Source organism: Arachis ipaensis, chromosome B09 (genome assembly GCF_000816755.2).
Source record: "Arachis ipaensis cultivar K30076 chromosome B09, Araip1.1, whole genome shotgun sequence".
In the NCBI taxonomy this organism is placed as follows: domain Eukaryota; kingdom Viridiplantae; phylum Streptophyta; class Magnoliopsida; order Fabales; family Fabaceae; genus Arachis; species Arachis ipaensis.
In genome coordinates this window covers 108,130,127-108,151,980 of record NC_029793.2, presented here as the reverse complement: position 1 = coordinate 108,151,980, position 21,854 = coordinate 108,130,127, and the positions used below count along the sequence as shown (strand labels likewise).

At 38.9% G+C, this 21,854-nt stretch overlaps 1 pseudogene; it reads right to left on the bottom strand.

Moving 5' to 3' along the window:
- On the bottom strand, window positions 20,574–21,427 carry LOC110266906 (annotated as a pseudogene).

Below are 21,854 nucleotides of genomic sequence, written 5' to 3'. Positions count from 1 at the left end.
AGAAAGCTTTGTGTGATTTGGGAGCTAGCATAAATCTTCTGTCCCTAACCATGATGAGAAGGATGAAGATTGCAGAAGCCAAGCCAACAAGAATGGCACTTCAATTGGCTGACAGAATATTTAAGTTTCCACATGGGGTGGTGGAAGACTTGCTAGTGAAAGTAGGAGAATTCATTTTCCCTGCTGATTTCGTTGTGCTGGACATGGAAGAAAAGGCCAACACGTCAATTATTCTAGGAAGACCATTTCTAGCTACTGTTGGAGCCATCATTAATGTGCAAAAAGGGGAACTAATCTTGAGGTTGCATGAAGAGAAAATGGTCTTCAACGTCTTTAAAGCAATGAGTTACCCCAAGGAATCCATAGGAGAATGCATGCTGGTAGATACCATGAAACAGATAGTTCAAGAAGTCTTGGAAGAAGAACAATGTGGAGGAACCATTGAGCTGGAACAGGCACCAGATGGAGAACCACCACAAGCAACCATGAGAAACTCAATCATGCCAACCACTATAGACAACAAAGATGCAAAGTCACCAAAAACTAGAGCTGAAAACCTTACCACCCAACTTGAAATATGCATATTTAGGTGCTAACAACACTCACCCAGTGATCATAAATTCAAGTCTGAGTAAGAAACAAGAAGAGGAGTTTATCCAAGTGCTGAGACAACACAAGGATGCCATAGGCTAGACACTTGCAAATTTAAAAGGGATCAGTCCTTCAATGTGTATGCATAAAATCTTACTTGAAGAAGATGCCAAACCTTCAAGACAACAACAAAGGAGGCTGAACCCAACTATGAACGAAGTGGTTCAGAAAGAAGTGTTGAAATTGTGGCAAGCAGGGGTGATCTACCCCATCTCAGACAACCCTTGGGTAAGCCCGGTGCAAGTAGTCCCTAAGAAGGAAGGGATCACTGTTGTGGAAAATGAGAAGAATGAATTGATACCCATAAGAACAGTGACCGGATGGCGTATGTGCATTGACTACCGGAAACTTAATGAAGCCACCCGGAAGGATCACTTTCCCCTACCTTTCATGGACCAGATACTTGAAAGATTGGCAGGACATGAGTATTATTGCTTCCTAGATGGGTATTCGGGCTACAATCAAATTGTTGTAGACCCAAGGATCAGGAAAAAACTTCATTTACTTGTCCATATGGTGTCTTTTCTTATAGGAGAATGCCCTTTGGATTGTGCAATGCACCTGCAACATTCCAAAGGTGCATGCTCTCCATTTTTTCAGACATGATTGAGAAGTTCATAGAATTATTCATGGACCACTTCTCTGTATTTGGGAACTCATATTCTGATTGCTTATACCATCTTGCTCTTGTGCTAAAAAGGTGTCAAGAAACCAACCTAGTTTTAAACTGGGAGAAGTGATATTTTATGGTGACTGAAGGGGTGGTTCTTGGTCACAAGATTTCAAAAGATGGCATAGAAGTGGACAAGGCAAAAGTGGAAGTAATTGAAAAATTACCTCCACCTTGCAATGTCAAAGCAATCAGAAGTTTTTTGGGACACGCTGGGTTCTATAGAAGGTTTATCAAAGATTTTTCAAAGATTGCAAAATCCCTTAGCAACCAACTTGTCTCAAATACTCCCTTTATTTTTGATAGAGAGTGCATGGTAGCCTTTGATGAACTTAAAAAGAAACTCTCCTCTGCACCTATTATAGCACCACCAAGCTGGGATCTTCCCTTTGAACTAATGTGTGATGCATCTGATTTTGCTGTTGGTGCCGTTCTAGGACAGAGGAAAGACAAGCTACTACATGTTATTTACTACGCTAGCAAGGTCCTTAATGAGAATCAAAGGAACTATACCACCACGGAGAAAGAACTTTTAGCCATAGTTTTTGCTTTTAATAAGTTTAGATCATATCTTATTGGCTCAAAAGTAATTGTGTTCACTGATCATGCAGCACTCAAATACTTGCTTACCAAACAAGAATCTAAGCCCAGACTAATAAGGTGGATTTTGTTGCTCCAAGAATTTGATATTGAGATTAAAGATAGGAGCAGAGCAGAGAACAAGGTAGCTGACCACCTCTCAAGGATCCCACAAGAAGAAGAAATGCAGCAAGTAGCAGTAAATGAAAGCTTTCCTGATGAACAATTGATGATGATTCGAGTAGCCCCTTGGTTTGCAGACATAGCTAACTTCAAAGCTATTGGGGAGGCTGGCTTTATGTGATACATCACCACTGTCAATGGCTACTTTCGATCATCTCTCGGGAAAACGATCCAATGCCCTGTCACGGCACGGCTAATCGTCTGGAGGCATCACCCTTGTCGTTGGTTGCATCCTATTCCTCTCTGTGAAAATGGTCCGATGCGCTGTCACTGCATGGCTAATCATCTTGGAGGTTCTCGATCATACTGGAATAGAATTTATTATCCTTTTGCTCTGTCACTAACGCCCAACAATCGCGAGTTTGAAGCTCGTCACAGTCATTCAATCATTGAATCCTACTCGGAATACCACAGACAAGGTTTAGACTTTCCGGATTCTCTTGAATGCCGCCGTCATTCTAGCTTACACCACGAAGATTCCGATTAAGAGATCTAAGAGACGCTCATTCAATCTAAGGTAGAACGGAAGTGGTTGTCAGGCACACGTTCATGGGGAATGATGATGATTGTCACGTTCATCACATTCAGGTTGAAGTACGAATGAATATCTTAGAAGCGAAATAAGATGAATTGAATAGAAAACAGTAGTACTTTGCATTAATCTTTGAGGAACAGCAGAGCTCAACACCTTAATCTATGGAGTGTAGAAACTCTACCGTTGAAAATACATAAGTGATAATGGAGTTCATTGGTCTCGGTCCCAGAGGAGAACCGGAGTAACCAAGACTTGATCACAGGATCAAAATACAATCCAGGATATCTAATACAATAGTAAAAAGTCCTATTTATAATAAACTAGCTACTAGGGTTTACAGAAGTAAGTAATTGATGCATAAATTCACTTCCGAGGCCCACTTGGTGTGTGCTTGGGCTGAGCTTGAATGTTACACGTGCAGAAGCTCTTTCTGGAGTTGAACGCCAGGTTGTAATGTATTTCTGGCGTTCAACTCTGGTTTGTGACTTGTTTCTGGCGTTTAACTCCAGACAGCAGCGTAGAACTGGCGTTCAACGCCCTTTTACATCGTCTAAACTCGGCCAAAGTATGGACTATTATATATTGCTGGAAATCCCTGGATGTCTACTTTCCAACGCAATTGAAATCACGCCATTTTGAGTTCTGTAGCTCCAGAAAATCCACTTTGAGTGCAGAGAGGTCAGAATCCAACAGGATCAGTAGTCCTTCTTCAACCTTTGAATCTGATTTTTGCTCAAGTCCCTCAATTTCAGCCAGAAAATACCTGAAATCATAGAAAAACACACAAACTCATAGTAAAATCCAGAAATGTGAATTTAACATAAAAACTAATGAAAACATCCCTAAAAGTAACTAGATCCTACTAAAAACATACTAAAAACAATGCCAAAAAGCATACAAATTATCCACTCATCACACTACATCTGGGATGACCCCTATTTGTTCAAAAAGTGTGCTGATGGAATCCTAAGAAGGTGTATATCCCATGAAGAAGGGCAGGAAGTGTTATGGCAGTGCCATGGATCCACATATGGAGGTCACTTCAGTGGAGAAAGAACAGCAGTAAAAGTGCTTCAATCCGGATTTTACTGGCCAACAATGTTTAAGGATGCCAAGGAAATGGTGTCAAGGTGTGATGAATGCCAAAGAGATCGTAATTTAACCAAGAGAAATGAGATGCCACAGCAATTCATACTAGAGCTGGAGCTATTTGATGTATGAGGGATTGATTTCATGGGACCCTTCCCAACCTCCTACTCAAATAGCTACATATTGGTGGCTGTCGATTATGTCTCAAGGTGGGTAGAAGCCATAGCCACTGCAACAAATGACAACAAAGTTGTGATAAGCTTCTTGAGAAGGAACATCTTCAGCAGATTTGGAGTTCTCAGAGCTCTCATTAGTGATGGAGGGACACACTCTGCAACAAATAACTTGAGACACTCCTTCTCGGATATGAAGTCAAGCACAAAGTGGCAACTCCATACCACCCACAGACCAACGGGCAAGCTGAAATCTCCAACAGAGAGCTAAAAAGAATCCTTGAAAAAACTGTTGGAAGCTCAAGAAAGGATTGGTCTAAGAAGCTGGATGATGCACTATGGGCCTACAGAACAGCCTATAAGACTCCCATTGGGATGTCTCCATACCAACTGGTATATGGCAAGGCTTGTCTCTTACTAGTTGAACTTGAGCATAGAGCATTTTGGGCTCTAAAAATGTTAAACTATGATGAGCAAGCTGTTGGAGAAAAGAGATTAATGCAACTCAATGAGCTGGAGGAGTTTAGAAATCAAGCATATGAGAATGCAAAAATCTACAAAGAAAACACAAAAAGATGGCATGACCAAAAGATAACAAGAAGGGAGTTCACTGAAGGACAGAAAGTGTTACTCTACAACTCAAGACTCAAGTTCTTCCCTGGGAAACTTAAGTCTCGATGGTCAGGACCTTTCACCATACTCAAGGTGTTTTCCTTTGGACATGTAGAGCTCATGGAAGACAAGACTCAGAAAACTTTTACTGTCAATGGCCATAGACTCAAACACTACTTGGGAGGCTCCTTAGAGGAGTAGAGAGTGAGCTACAAGCTCAGCTAAAGATGAAGGAATGTCAAGCTAATGACAATAAAGAAGCGCTAGTTGGGAGGCACCCCAACACTTTATCCTTTTTGATTTAATTGCCTTTCTTAGAAGTAGTTTAAAATCTATTGCTTTAGATAGTTTAATTTTCAGTCTCACATTTGTGTTACATTACCAAATTAGGATTAGTTTACAACTGTAGATTAGAAAGTTTGATATTAGCTTTGGTAACTAGATTTTCTTTACACTCTTTTATTTCTTTCTATTCTGGAATTGCAACTTGATGAAGGCATAACTAATGAGGAGTGAATGGGCTGAGAACTAGCTAAATTGCTAAGTTTGGTGTGGCCTCCCACCCACTTAATCTAGGCTTACAAACAATTAATAGCTTGATTTTGAAGAGTAAGCCTAGAGATTAAGTTTGGTGTGGCCACCACCAAGGATCACCTAGCAGCCCAAGTCACCCAATTTGAAAGCACTTAATGTTTTGGGTAAGAACATGAACGTGGCTTAATGAGTTCAAAGGAATTAGAATCCAAAGAAAATGAAAAGATTGATGTTATTCCATTCTTATGAACACATTAAATACACAATGATGGAACCAATTTATTAAGATGCCAAAGGATTAAGTTTGGTGTCCCAAGGGACACCCATCAGTTGCAATCCAAATCACTATTGATGAGAAGGAATGTGAAGGAGTTCTTTTGTCATTACTAATGGGTTCAGTTTCAATTTCAGGAGAGAAGATGGGGCTCACATGGTAAACAACTCACAAAGCAAGGAAGTCAAAGTGTACTTGCACTTTGGAACTCAACACATGCAGAAGACACTGCGAGAAAAGAGTTGGCGCCTCTTCCCACGCTAGGCGCCACTCCCCAAGTGGGAAAACATTTAACCCTTTTTATTTCCCACCCTTCGAACCACACCATTCACCCATTATAAAAGCCTCGCCTCCCCATCTCCTCTCCCACTTCAACAAATCCCAATCACACACGAAGAGCATACACCCCTCACCTTCCTTTCTCTTTTCATCTTTTACCATCTCCTTCCCTACTTCCTTCTTTTTCTTGATTGGGACAATTAAGTCCTAAGTTTGGTGTTGGAGCAAAACCTTGTTTTACTTGCTCTTTCTTGCAACCCCTATTTTTTCTACACACTCTCTCAACCTAATGGCACCACCAAAAAGCTCAGCCTCAAAGAAAAGAAAAACCAAGGAACCAACCTCTGGATCCTCAAGCTCTTTCAATGACTACAAGTTCCTCTCCACATTCAACCAAAATCAATTCTATGGTTGGGTGAGTGAGAGAGAGATCATTCCAGAAGTTGGGTTTCAACTAGGGAGAAATGTGCATCTTGAGATCAACATTGAGATCAACAATAGGGGTTGGTCACTTCTATGCAACCCACCAAGGAAAGTGGTAGAGAGCTTGGTGAGGGAATTCTATGCTAATGTAGTACCTTAACCAGGACAACACTATGGCTACATTAGCTATGTAAGGGGGAAGTCCATTTACTACAGCCCCTCTAGCATAGAAAGAATGCTAATGGTGAAGACGACAAGCTCCACTCGGATCTATGGAGAAAAAATGAAGCAGCAAGATCCTGAGTTTGATGAGATTCTGAATGAAATTTGTGTGCTGAATGTGCGTTGGATAAATGATAAGGATGGGATACCCAACCAATTGAGGAGAAGAGATTTGAACCCCAAGCTAGAGGGTGGCTAGAATTTATGAGGAGGTCCCTAATCCCCACATCCATCACTTCAGAGGTGACCAAGGAGAGAGCTGTGCTCATCTACAGCATCATGAAAGGAGAGAATGTCAACGTGGGGGAGATGATCGCCAACAACATCAACAAAGTGCTGAAAAGCACCAGTAACAACATAAGGTTGGCATTCCCCAGCATTATACAGAGGCTATGTGATAAGGCTGGAGTTGAAAAGATCATTGATGAGGTGCTTGTGAAGCAAGACAAATTCATAACTGCCAAAAAGATGGCCAAGGTGGTGGCTGTTCACCCACTCAACAGGGCGAGAACGAAGAGCTCATGCTCATGGACCACAACAACAACAAGAAGAAGGACAAAGGGAAGGGGCCAATGAACTAAAGATGAAGCTGCTCAAGGTTGTTGAGTCCCATGGTTAACACTTTCTAATTTCTGAAATCCTGTTTTAAGCTTTTGTTTGATTTACTCTTTGAATAAATAATCATGCTAGGATAGTTTATGTTTTATGCTTAGTTTTAATTCCTGTTTGAAGTCTTTATGAGTTTTTTTTATTACAAGAAAGAAAATTCCATGTATTTCAAGTCTTCATTTCAACATAAATAAAAGTAGAGCTTGTCTCTATAAGAGTTACTGTAAGTTGTGCAAAAACAATAAGAGAGACCAAAGCCAAGAGAGATCATCAAACAAACTAAGAAATAAGAAACTAAGTGTAGAACCTTGGATGAACTAAAAAGAAAATGAGTCATGGAGAGCAACTAGTCCTAGAAGGTATAACAAGGGAAGGTTAAGGGGTATTCCTTGAATATCCATAGAACCAAGAGGTAGTAAGCAATAAAGGCCCAAGGCTCTGAGCATCAACTACTGGGATGGAGAAAGAAATAGTAAAAGGCTCAATTTTCAGGTGAAAAAAGGCATCAAAAAATGGGTAGAAGACAAACAAGAAGCTGGGCGTGTGAAACTGGCATGCCACTTGGAGCAAACGCCACAAAAAAGCACTGGCGTGGCACGCCAGGAGCTAGGCGTGGCACGTCAGTACTAAATTCCAGAAAGGAAGTCCAAGCATGCATGTGGGCGTGGCATGCTAGGGACTGGGCGTGGCACGCTAGTACAAAATTCCAGAGAGCAACAATGGAGGAAACGAATGGGGCGTGGCATGCCTAACCCATTAACTACTATAGGCGTGCCACTTGAGCAAAGGGGCGTGGCACGCCAACTCACCATTCCAAGAAGAACCTCCACTATGGCGTGCCACTTGGTATCGAAGGCGTGGCACGCCAGCTCCAAGAAGTCACCTAGGCGTCCCACTTGAGAACCTAAACATGGCACGCCAAGCTTGAAGAGTTCACAAATCCATGGACGTGCCACTTGAACAGCATGGCGTGCATGCTGGTACAATAATCCAGAGAAGGGGCTGAAGGCAATTGAAGACTGGGCGTGCCACTTGAAGTCGAAGGCGTGGCACGCCAACCTCTCAACCTCACTGAGGCGTGCCACTTGAGCAACCAGGCGTGGCCCGCCAATGCACAAAGATAACAAAAGCAAGGACTGGGCGTGTCACTTGGTATCGAAGGCGTGGCACGCCAACCCAAGCATGTCACTATGGCGTGCCATTTGAAGGCTGATGCGTGGCACGCCAACTAATGGAACCAAGGCAAGATCATGAGCGAGGCACGCCAGCCTTTAGGTGTGGCACGCTGGTATAAGTTTTCAGAGAAGATGTAGGAGGCCAATTACATGGGGCGTGCCACTTGGTATCGAAGCGTGGCACGCCACTCACTATCCTTCACTTAGGCGTGCCACTTGAATCCCAGGCGTGGCACGCCAGTGTCATTCAGAGAGCAAAGAAGCATTGGGGCGTGCCACTTGAGTTCATGGCGTGGCACGCCAAACAGAGGAACCACTCACTCACAAAGGGGCGTGGCATGCCAGACCCTGGGCGTGCCACGCTAGTTCAACTTTCCAGAGAAGCTTAGCCAAGCATAGAGCAAGGGCGTGGCACGCCAAACCCTAAGAGTGCCACGCTAGTCCAAGTTTCCAGAGGCAAAGAGAAGTGGAAAAAGACTAGGGCGTGTCACTTGAGCTCGAAGGCGTGGCACGCCAAGGTTGTTAGTGAAGACGAGCGTGCCACGTGAAGGGCTGGGCGTGGCACGCCAAGCTAAAATTGAAGAGCACGTGACACGCCACTAGAGCGTCAATCACACGCCAGCTGGGAGGTCACACTTATTGAGCTTCTTTTCCCCCCAAAGTGTAATTTTCCTTTTTCACTTTTGTAATTCTTTTATTTTACTAGGAGTAGTATAAATACCCCCAAGGAGTACTGAAGAGGGGGTTGAGCAGTTAGTTTTAGATCCACTTTTACACTTCACTTTTGAGTAATTTTTGAGCTATGAGTAGCTAACTTACCTCTCATTGAGAGAGGGAGCTCTGTTGTACTTGATGGATTGATAATAGTAAAATTCTTCTTCTTTTCATCTTCTCTTTGATTTGCTAGAAGGAATTTCGTTCTTAATGCTTAGTGTTCAATTATCTTGGGAAAGAGATTGAATGCAATTGGGTTTCATGGGAACCTTGGAAAAGGAAACATGAAACCATGCTTGAAATCCCTTCTCACACTTGAGTAGAATCTGGGTTTTAGTGTTTGGATATGTGACATATAATCCTCCCTCTACTTGGACCTTTGATGGTGTGTGGTATAATCAGGGACCAAGCATATCTCTCTTCATGAGCAATTAGACCAAGGAATTGGCTATTGATCAAGATCTGAGAGATTGAGTCATCAAGGGATTGGGACTCAATCAATCATGATTTCCAAGAGGTCAATGAGTTGCATGATTGAAGAGGAAATAAGCTAGATTTGATCCAAAGAGACAACATCTCCTGATCTCAATGAATTTCCCCATTCTCATCTATCCCTTTCTTTATAGCTTAATTTTACATTCAGTAATTCCCCATTCCCATTTACATTCAAGTCATTTATGATTCTGCACTTTACATTCTGCCATTTCTATTTCTGCACTTTATTGCTTTTCTTTATATTCTAGTCATTTACATTTATGTCATTTACAATTTTGCACTTCACAATCTTATTGATCCGCTTGACTAATTCATCAATTAATTAAAATTGCTCGAATTTGCCAATATCTGTGGATACGATCCCACTCCACTGTGGGTTATTACTTGACAATAATTTTGGTGCGCTTGCCAAAAGAACTAATTCACCAATTTTTAAATGGGGTGTGAATTGGATTCATCACATTCATTCCTTTATTTCAAACTTAGACTTCTTGATTGTGAAAAACTATATTTTCTTTTGAACACATTACACTTTTCAGTATGTTTTCCTCAATTAATTACTTGTTTACTCTATTGGCTCTGATTTATATTTTACTTATTCCTTCTTCTTCTTTGGTGCTGAATTATCTATTTCTCCTGAGTTGTATTCCGTTTTTGTTCCTTTTCAGGATACGTCGTAAGGGTAAGGAGCCCGCTTCTTCATCGACTCCTCCCCCTGTTCATCCTAGCACTCAGCCGGACACTTTTATTACTGAAGAAGCCCAAGAAAAATACAGAAAATTGGAAAAGAAAGCTTTCCACAATGAGTGGAAGCTAAGTGTGCAGGAGAAATATGCGAAAACCATCCATAATAGACTTGATTTTTACCAGTGAAAATTCATAGAATTTGACCCAGTGGAAATCAATGAACACTTGGTCAAGGAATTCTATGGAAATCTGCTGAAGAGAGATGCCGACACTATTTTCCTTAGGGGGGTGCAGCTAGACACCTCCAACCATGCTTTAGAGGCTCTGTTACAGATTCCGCATATTCAGCCGAGCCACGACGCTTACCCGAAGATAGTGGCAGATTTGACTCAGGGCAAGTTATCATTGGACATTGTTCTAAAGAGGATTGGCCTAACTGAGGGCCGTTGGGAATACAGGCGAGGAGAGAACGTGGTCCCTAATAACATTGCGTGTTCTCATCTCAATCGGAGGCAAGGATTTGGAAATAGATAATTGCCAATTACATTCTTCCGAGCACGCATGCCACGCACATCCGAGTCAGAGTGGCAGTTCTTCTTTGGGCCATTTTGGAGGGTAAGAGGACATCTGTTCTGCCCCTCATTAGAGAGTCGATGTGGAAGGTGAACCAGCAGCAAAATTACAGCATTCCATTCCCATCGATGATCACGCGATTGGCCAGCTTATTTGGGATAGAGCGGCCACCGAGAGACCGGACGTCTACCTTTATTAGTACCCAGCCATATCTACCATACAAAAAGTATGATGGACCACTGCAGAAGAAGAGGAAGACCACCGAGCCAGCATCATCATCAGTACCACCAGAGCCTGACCTTGAGCATGAGCCTGAGCCAGAGACTGAGTAGGCAGCACAGGAGCCAGCAGCTGAGGCAGTAGTTGAGAGAGCTGAGGAGGTAGCTGAGGCAGCAATTGAGGAGCCAGTAGTTGAGGCAGCTACAGAGGTTGTTGCTGAGCCGACCCGCGACATCATTGTATATCAGCCACCACACCACCCACCACTGCCAGACGGGGGAGTTTCATAGAGCTGTTCATCCCTATCTCGATTTTTTGGCATGGAGGACCGTGCATTATTTAAGTGTGGGGGAGGGCTTGCTACTTTTTGGGTGTAAATATTCTCTCCTAAACACTTGTTATTTAGTTTATTTTTAGTTTTTGTTATGCTTTTTGTGGATATTTATAGTACTTTACCTTATGCACTACATTTTAGTACTTTGGTAGTTGTATATATGTTAGTATGTTTATGTTACTCGGTATATATATACATATTTTGGTTGTGAACGGATGATGTGAATAGCATAGCACTTAGTTCAATTTTGATCCTAATTGTTCATTTCGGTTTTTGGACATTGAAAAGTAGGAATAGAACTAGGAATTTTGAAAACTTTGCATCCATCACAATATACATACATAAATAGGAAATAATTTTGGTGAAAAACAACAAAAATTTTCAAGAATTTTATTTTTGGGGCGTTCTATTGAATTGATTTGGAAAATCCTTTTAACTTGCTTGAGTGATTTTTGTGGAACATAGAAGAGAGATAGAACAACCAACCCTGTGACTTGTTGAGATTTTAATGAGTGGTTACATATTTTAACCACTATTTTGTTCATTGTGTGCTATACTCCTTCTATGACTGTGATCTTAGTTTTGCTTGATTCTTTATTTCCGATGTTTGATGTTTTGAATGCATTTAGCATGATTGAGGCTATTTTTAAATTAAGCTTACTAACCCGTATGGCCATACCCATCATATCTACCATTGTGAGCCATTTTTGAGCTTTTTAATCCCCTTTATTCTAATTGTAACCACATCAGAACCCTAAGCATAAAACCATAGAATAACCTTGAATTGCATCTTTGATTAGCTTAGGTTGAAGTGTGTGTATCATTTAAGTGTGGGGGAATTTTCGGAAGCATTGGTAGAAGAAATGAAAAAAAATTATTATTTTGGGTATTCATTGAAAAATTTGAAAAATGGGTGCACATTCATGTGTCAATTTGCTTTAACCATATGCATTTGTCATAGAAAAAGAAAAAAGAAATAGAAAAGAAAAAAAATGAATGAAATAAAAAGAAAAGAAAAGAAAAGAAAAGAAAAACCCTAGAAAGACCTCATGATACTTGCATTCATGCATCACATGTTTGTTGATTGTTAGATAAAAAGCAAATCCTTGAAAGCATGATTAGAGGAGACTTGAGTGAATTGACCCTAAACACCAAGCGATGAGAGTGTATACACACCTAGTGAGGGTTCAATTACTCAATTCTATGTTTCCATACCTCTTATCATGTATTCTTGCAAGTTGCTTCATTTTGATGAGTTGAATCAATTCTTTGGATTTTGTTTGCATTGAAATACTTCTTTGCTTAGCCCTATATGTCCATATGCTTACTTGGAAATTTGATTGTTTATTTTTACCAAATCAATAGGAAACTATAGTATAGATAGGTATAGATAGCATATAGTATACTTGCATGCATATAGATAGTTGCATTTAATAAGTTATTTACCCTTTGATCATTCTCCGTGTTTGTGTTTAGCATGAGGACATGCTATTGTTTCAGAGTAGGGAATTGATGAGTCAATATTTGATGATATATTTTGGATTGAATTGGATGCATTTCATCACATAAACTCAAACTTATTCACCAAAATAGCATACTTTTGTGATTTCTCCCTAAATTGGACTTAAATGCGAAAACATACATTTTTGTGCCTAAATTGATCATTTTAATCCCACTTTTATTCCATTCGATGACGTGATATGTTTTGTGAGTGATTTAAGGTCAATTAGGCAAGAATGGATTGGTAGAAAGTGGAAGGAAGCATGCAAAATAGGAGAACACATGAAGAAAACAAAGAAGAAGCACACACTGAAGTGTGCATGCGCACAACTTCCTATGCGTACGCACACGAGGCGAATCAGCAAGTGTGCGTACGCATACATCTGTGCATACGCACAAGTAGAAAAATCAGCAAGTGTGCGTACGCACAGGTACCAGTGCGTGACTTCATTAATAAAACACGTGGCTCGAGATTTTGGGGGCCTCTTGGCCTAGTTTTGGAAGGCTGAAGCTGCAATTAAGGTGCTATATCAAAGAGAAATGAAGATATATAAATGAGGAGGTTTTCGTTAGGTTTCATTAGGTTAGATTAGATAGAAAATGATTTAGGAGTAGGAGTAGTGTAGAGTAGAAAAATTCTCTCTTAGGGTTTATGTAGTTTTCATTGTATCATTTTATAGTTTCATGTTTGATTTTGGATTTTGCTCATCTTTATTGTAAGTACTCTTTACTTCCTCTTTAATTTCACTACTCTTGCTACATTTTCTCTTGTTCAAGTTACTTTGTTAATATATGCAATTTTAGTTTCTTGAAGTTTTGGTTGATGAATTTAGTGTTTTATGATTTCTATTTGCTTGTTTAAATGTTTATTGTTGATTTTGTGAATAGTTTGGTTATAGTTTTCATTTTCCTTTATAATTTCCTATGTTTTGCTTTCATGACTACCAAGTGTTTGATAAAATGCTTGATAGGATTTTAGTGTAGATTTTTGTGTTCTTGGCTTGAGTTGATGACTTAGGTGATATAGAGTTACTAATGTCCAAGTGATTGATAATTTGTTTCCATTGACTCTAATCGTTTACTAAATCAATTAGTGAGGTGGCTAGGACTTATGAACTTGGATCCATTAAGATCACTTGACTTTCCTCTAATTTTGGGGATGACTAAGTGGAAGTGATCCTTGTAATTATCATGTTTGTTGTAACACCCTAATATTTAAATCCTTATGCTCAAGTCATAAGTCAATGATATTACGGTGGTACAACCCTCAAGGTGGATTTTTATTACATAATTATAAGTAAAATAGAAAGGGTATTAATCGAGAAGCCTGAAAAGACTAAAAATAAAATTGCGAAGTCGTATCACTCACGAATCGACAACTAAAAGATAAAGCGTGAAGTCGAAAGTGATATACAGATAATGGCATTAAGAAGAATAAGAAAAGGACAACATATAGATATATATAACATAAGTAAATAGCCACTAGTCGCGGCCCGCGAAGTTTAGGCCGGCTAGGGTACAGTATGAAAGTAGTTGACAACAGTATCTCCTAATCTCTCCCAAAAGAAACATAAGAGCCTCTATAGGCAAGTTCAAAAGAGTTCAATACATAATATAAGCTTTTCAAAATAAAGGTAGAGAGATTCTAAGCGAAATATAAAGTAGAGAATATAAAGATCTTCACCATCTCTCAGATGAACCACAGCTCACTTCTGAGCACCTGGATCTGTATCTGAAAAACAAGAGATATATACGGAATGAGAACCCCCGACCCATGGGTTCCCAGTACGGTAAAAGTACCAAATAAATACAATGCATTGCAATAAAAACTCACTAAGCATCCTAAACTTCCTTTCACCAAATATTCATCCTATGTTCTCGCTAATTCATAAATAGGCAACTATCATAAGAGAATGCTAAATCTGATTCATATTCCTCATGCTTCCCAACTTTCTAACTCTCCGACGATTCACAGTCAGAATTATAAATAAAACCATTCCCAACCATTCTGTCTCAGCAATTCTATATTGTTACCTCATATCCTCACCTGAAGCAAGTGAAATCACTTAACTGCGTCTAGCCAGGGAGCTCAAATTATCTCATTCTCTATCTAGAGCAAGTGAAATCACTTCACTGCATCTACCCAGGAAACTCAATTTGTCACATTCAGTAATCATCATTTTAAATTAATCATATCATTATTCCATCTTAACAATAACAACCCTCAACATCAACCGACACCAGCATGAGGGACCTCTCAGTTGAACAAACACAATCAATACAGACAAGTAACACACAATTTAAGGTACATGTAGAACAGATAGCATATAGTGAGGTAACATAGCATATATGATATAGCAATCCAAACAAATAGGCAAACCCAAACAATTCAAACATATGCAAATTATATGCCTGCCCTATGGCTGATGAGTCTCATCGGTCGGTTATAAAGCTAACCTGACAAGTCTTGGTAGCTAACCATTGGGCTATCCCTCTGTCGTGCATCCCCAACTCGAGTTATTCAAAATCATAATCATAATCACACAACACCCACACTGGTGTTTACTCACGGGGGCAAGCTCATCCAGAACTTTCACAGTGTCCGGCCACACTTATGACATAGGGTCAGCAGAATCTTGGATCTCAACTTGGAGTAAGTGGAGCCGACCCACTGCATCTACCCAAGGAAATTCGAAACTCAGATAGTTTCACAAATCTCAAATCAACCTCGACTGGGAGCAAGTGGGGGCTAACCACTGCATCTACCCCAGGAGTTGCAAACCAAACCTGGAGCAAGTGGAATCATTCCAATGCATCTACCCAGGCAGGTGTATCTCACCATGTACCGGAGCAAGTGGAATCACTCCAATGCATCTACCCAGGCAGGTGTTTAAAAATTCAACCTGGAGCAAGTGGAATCACCACTATTGCCGCTACTACCCAGGCGTCACAATTTCTGGCCTGGAGCAAGTGGGATGAACCACAACCCTTGCTACTACCCAGGTATCACAATCTCTGACCTGGAGCAAGTGGGACGAACCACAACCCTTGCTACTACTCAGGCATCTCAAACATATATTCATTCAAAACTCCATAATTAAACTCATTTATCATAATCCTTCTTCCCATCTCATACTCGGAGCAAGTGGACAATGCCACTGTCTACTACCCGGGGTCACACATCACATTCAACATGTCCCATTATTATTTCCTTACCACATTTAGTCATTAATCATATACATATACATACTCAGCCATAATTTAATTCTTATCACAGCCATCCGGCTCATACTGTGCATAGTACTTTCACCTTCATCCTTAGCAATTCATACAATTATCATTACTCATCATTCATCATTGGTTCTCACTTTACTTTATCCACAAGTTACCACATGTCCTAGCTTCTTTTCATTACTAGGCATACTATAAAAATTTAGGGCTTAAAGGATGAAACTGGAGGCTTAGAAGTCTGAAATTCGGCTTTAAAACTCAAAAATCAATTCCTGCCGAAAACAAGGTCACGCGTGCGCGTCACCCACGTGCACGCGTGGAAGGCTGAAAAAGTAGAGTGACGCGTGAGCGTTGCCCATGCACACGCGTGCGAGTTAGAAAAGCAGAGTGACGCGTGCGCGTCAGCCACGCATACGCGTGGGTGCGTTTTGTGCTTCTCGCACAAAACCAGCATAGTACCCGCGCAAGTCTCTGAATTTTCTACGAGGCACATCAGTGCAACGATGCGTACGCGTCGGCCAGGCGCACACGTGGGTGAGTAAAAATCGAGATTGACGCGTGCGCGTGGAACCACGATATTGCAAAATTTTTTACTAAGTTAAAAAGCTGCAGAATTACATTTTCAAACTCCAAACTTCCAACACACATAAATTCTTTTACAAAATTCCTTTTTCATCCATTTCTGAACCGTTAGAAAGATCGTTGAATAAACTTTCATAAAAATTTAATTTTGAAGAATTCAAAACTCTGTGGACCGAGTTACGGACCGTCAAAGTTGGTCAAAAATCAGTTTCTACCCAAAAATAGAAATCATCAATTTTTCCAATGTTCACAAGCCAAATTCATTTCCACTCATCCAAATGACCACAACCCAACCACATTCACATAATTATACTAAACTAAAACCAAACCTACCTCATCTATACAATTTCACCCAAAAGTATCAAATTCCACACCTCAATTCCTCAAACTTTATTATTCAATAATCAAACCAATTATTCACACATTCAATATCAAAGATCCATCCAATCTCTTATATCATCACACAATACACACATCAACTCACCTTCCTTACCTCTTTCCGGCCTCCGGCCCAAGATTCACAGCATCCGGCCCAAATTCACAAGTTAAATGCATATTCCACAAACCAATATTCATTATCCAATTCATCAAATCCTCAACACACCAAACATACAAATTCACACAATTCTCAACTCAATCATTAATTTACATTACATATCAACTATGTATATTAGTGCTAACCATTCACACAATCCAAACTTAATCCTAGGGACATCTAGCCTAGGAATTCTCATCACACCATACGGTACTTAAATGAAACTTAAACCGTACCTCTTGTAGCCAAAATAATTGAACTTCTTCTTGAGAGTCTCCACCAATCTTTAGCTCCAAGCCTCACCAAAGCTCCTCAAGCAATATCAATCTTCCAATTGTGCAACGAAATCACCCAATACTCTAACATAATCAATTTTCACACTTATAATCAACATACGGTTTATGAAATTGATAAATCACAAGGGTTGGAGGGTTTTTTACCTTAACCCACTGAAGTTTGTGATGAATATCACCCATGGCTCATATTAGAGCACTCCTAAATAACCAAAATCACAAGATTACTCAACACCCATATCCAAACTCGAATTTGAGGGGGGAAACAAAAGCTGGCAAGAGGACAGTGGATTACTCACCATAAAACTTAAATAGAATTGTAGGGGACGAGAAGAGCGATGCGTGGCCGTAAACGGCTCATCAATCGGAGTTCCGTATCTCAAGTTATGGTGATTTGAAGTTTGATGGAGTTAGAATTTTCTCTCTTCTTCCTCTCTTCTCTATTTCAGCACCCCTACCCTCTTTCTTTAGGTTAAATGAGCTGAAATGCTCATAACTAATGTTTATATATGTTAGGGCTTGGGCCCACTTGGGCCCGGTTCACTTATTTTTTCCCGTTGGCCCAATTTTGGGCCAAAACCTTTAAGATTAGAATTTTAAATCGCATTTTAAATATCCCTATCTTCCCAAATTATAAATTTTTATTTCTTAAAATTATTCACTTCTAATTAATTTTCTCTGCCACAGTACGGACAGATTGCAGCCGGTACTGCCGGTCAAATTTCTAGTGTGCAATTTTATTCAGAAAACTATGTTTTCCGACTCAGAAAAATTCACGGAGTCCAAATATCATATTTAAATTATCAAATTCCAATTGCTAGATTTTATAACCATATTCGCTACTATTGAATTTATTATTTAATTAATCATAGTTTGACCGGGTTTTACATTTGTTGTTAGTAACAAGAATAGAGACCCTTAACCATCATCCTTGCCAAGACCCTTATTAGTTGTTAGTTTATTTTCTTGCAATTTATATTCTATTGTTAATCAAACTCAAAAACCCCCAAAAGATACATCTCATAATCAATAACATGAACACTTCCCTGTAATTCCTTGAGAGACGACCTGAGGTTTGAATACTTTGGTTTATTATTATTGGGGTTTGTACTTGTGACAAACAAATTAAATTTTGATGTGAGGATTAATTGTTAGTTTAGAACTATACTATCAACGCTTTTCTATTGAGAAATTTCTAACCGACATAAATCCACACGTCAACTATTATTACAAGGAACATTTCTCCTCTATAAACAATCATTCAATACCAAGCTATCTCAGCCTCACTTATATAAATTCCGATTTCGGGTTTCAAATTATGTTACCAACTACACTAGAATAGCTCCCTTTACTCTTGAATCAATCCACCAGTTCTCTCCCAATGGTGACAAAGTCAAAAGCTGTAATCAATAAGCCTTGGGTTTTCCAAGCTAAGGTTGAACCAAGAAGGTAAAAAGAAGCCATAAATCACCTTTATTGCAGGCAAGCTATGAATGACGAAAAATGAAGCTTTGATGAAAAATAATACTTTGAATCAGTACCTTTACCAAGTGGCAGGGAATCAATTAGAAGTAAATAGGCTTCTAAAGCAAAATATAATTCTGATGGGACTTTGTAAAAGTATAAAGCCCGATTGGTGGCTCAAGGGATTGCATCCGGATTTGATTTCACAAAAACTTATAGTGCATTAGTTAAACAAACATTTATTCAAATTATCTTGTCTATGGCACTAGCTCGTTCTTGGTTAATTAGGCAATTGGATACGAATAATGCCCATTTTCATAGAGATCTAGGTAAGGATGTCTACATGAAACAACATTAAAAGTATGTACAAGGTGACAGTACACTTTTTTTTCAAGCTCACAAGAGCATTATATGGACTAAAATAGAGAGCTTCGTTTTCTGTTAGCAAATTTGATATCTCAGAGTTCATAGACTTTGTAAATGGCATTAGGACATATTTACTGGTATGAGAATATGGATGAGATAATCATCACTGGAGATTCATATTAAGTTGTGACTACGCTAATTGAAAAGTTAAATCTTAAATTTGCTTTGAAGGATGTGAGAAAGTTGTAGCATTTTCTTGGCTGCTAGCTGCCCATACTGCTTTAAAGGAAATGTTCCTTTCTCAACAAAATACATTGAAGAATGATTGAAGAAAGTAGGTTGCAAGCCATGCCATTCTCCATTGCCATCTAAAATCAACCTTTTCTAAATTGGAGGCTCTAGTTTTGTTGATCTAAAATTATACAGATTAATGGTAGAGAGTCTACAATACTTGATGATGACTAGGCCTGAGTTAGCTTATAGTGAAAGTAAGGTATCTCAATTTATGCAACCTCCTTTGAATTTTCATTGGCATATAGTGAAACGAATGCTAAAATATCTAAGTGGCAGCACCAATTATGGGTTGCTTATTTAAAAGGATCCCTCGATGAAGATGGTGTCTTATAATGACTCGGATTGGGGAGGTAATATGGATGAGAGAAAATCTCAAGGCGGTTTCTATGTGTTTCTTGGCTCAAAGGTAGTATTTAGGTTGTCTAAGAAATAGATTGTGATTGCACGGTCTAATATTAAAGCAAAACACATGAGTATGGCTAATCTAGTCACTAAAGTTATGTGGATAAAAATCTACTGAGTTATTAGCTGACATTCTCCAACTAGAAAATGGATTAATACAGACAGATTTACAGACAGATTTAGTCTTTCTTACAAACGGATTTTTGGTTACCAACGAAATTACCAACGGATTTTGTCCCTCTGTAAAAGTCCCGTCGGAAATTATTTACTGACGGATTTTTTCGTCGGAAAATTACTGACGAATTTTTCCCAGTTACCGACGGATTTTCCCTCTGTAAATTCTCCATCCATTTCCCAAAGACGACAAATTTTTCGACGGATTTTCTGTCTGTAATTATAGACGGATTTTCTGACATATTTTTCATCTGTAATTTAAACTTTGGAAAATCATCTCACACTCTGATTACAGACAGAAAATCCGTCTGTAAATCCGTCAGTCAGGTAAAATTTTATTTTTCTAATTACAAAATAAATACTTTAGATTTGTTTTCTAAAATTACTCCATAAAACACATTGTAAATTGAAAAAAAGAAAGCCAAAAATCACATAGATAAACATAATATTCATTACATGATACTTATAAAGTTGGATGTTATTTTTCAACACCATTATCCAATATCTCACTTTCTCAATAAAAAGATACCCCAAAATTTCTTTTAAACTACAACAGAGAATGGCAGGACTTTCAGCCTAAATTTTAAAACTATTTCCTCATGCTCTCTTTAAAGTTTAAACTCTCCAATCTAATCTGAGTTAGATGATTCTTCACTCCATGGTAGACTCTTGTGTGGCTGAAACTTGAAAGTATTTGTTCATCTACTTCTTCTTCTTTGATTTGTTTGCATTGGACTGAGCATATGCAGTTCCCTGGTGTCAAAAAATAGGACATGGACGGATTTTAGAAGCCTAGCAATGTTTTATAGGATTAAGAAAAAATGAAGGAGGATAACTTATTATCATATCATCAACTTAAAGTTAGCAATCCATTTAATATTGGATTACTTTTAAAAAAGTAGAGAGATTGTTAATACCTTAGATAGGTGTTATATTTGACCATGGATCCATAGCCCCAGAAGGATGAGGAGGGAAATTCCAAGAGTAACAAAGAAGACAGATTCCATGCTAAGAAAGTCACCGGCCTCGGCAACTTCAATGGTGCCGTTAAAGAAGGTATTCTGGTAAGGATGCTGGTCTATCTCATACAAAATAGTGCCAACAAGGTCAAAAGTTCCAGGCTAAAATCAAATGTATCAAAGTTTATTGAGTTACCATTATTTTTCAAACCAACAAGCAGTTCTGTCTCTTCTCCAACTGTTATCACTGCATCACATGAAAAATAAAATAACTCAATCCACAGTTGAAAAAATACAAATAAAAGAATACATTGAAAATCACATTTTTGTGGGATAAGCAGAATGACTATTACATCTTGCACTATTTTTCGGAAAAACACATATGGTATCAACTCCAGGAGCAGCAGGGAAGGTTGTCGCATTACCAAAATCTTGGACATCATCACCAACGATGCCAATATCATTTGAAGGTGAAAAAAAATGAAAAGCATATACTTTCTTTCTTGTTCAAGTACCAATAACTTCTTTTTTTTTTCACCCTAACTTTGTTCAAGTACCAATAACTTATTTTTATTGTAAAAGTATGTACCTTTTCATTGTTCCTATCTAATCTAATATATATATATATATATAACCTTCTCTTCAACAAACACAAAGCACTACTACATGGTATCTAGAGGTACATTAATCTTTATTCTCTCATCACATCACATAAGAAAAATTTTTTTGGTAGACTCAAAAAAATCTTCAATAAGAACAAATAATTGTTTTTACACTCTTCCATTATATTAACCTTTTCATAATCTCTTGCTCTCTAAACTCCATCAAAGGAATCAGAGCTGCAAATATAACCAGACGAAATCAGATTAGATCAATAACATAGGATTAGAACAAAATCTACATTAAAAGTTCGGAGAAAAATTGAAAAAAAAAATGTTCAATTCACCTGTACAAGTGCATTAGGGCAAGATTCAAAAACAATTAAGGAAACTCCTATAGGAGATAATATCTTCTCTAAAATTAA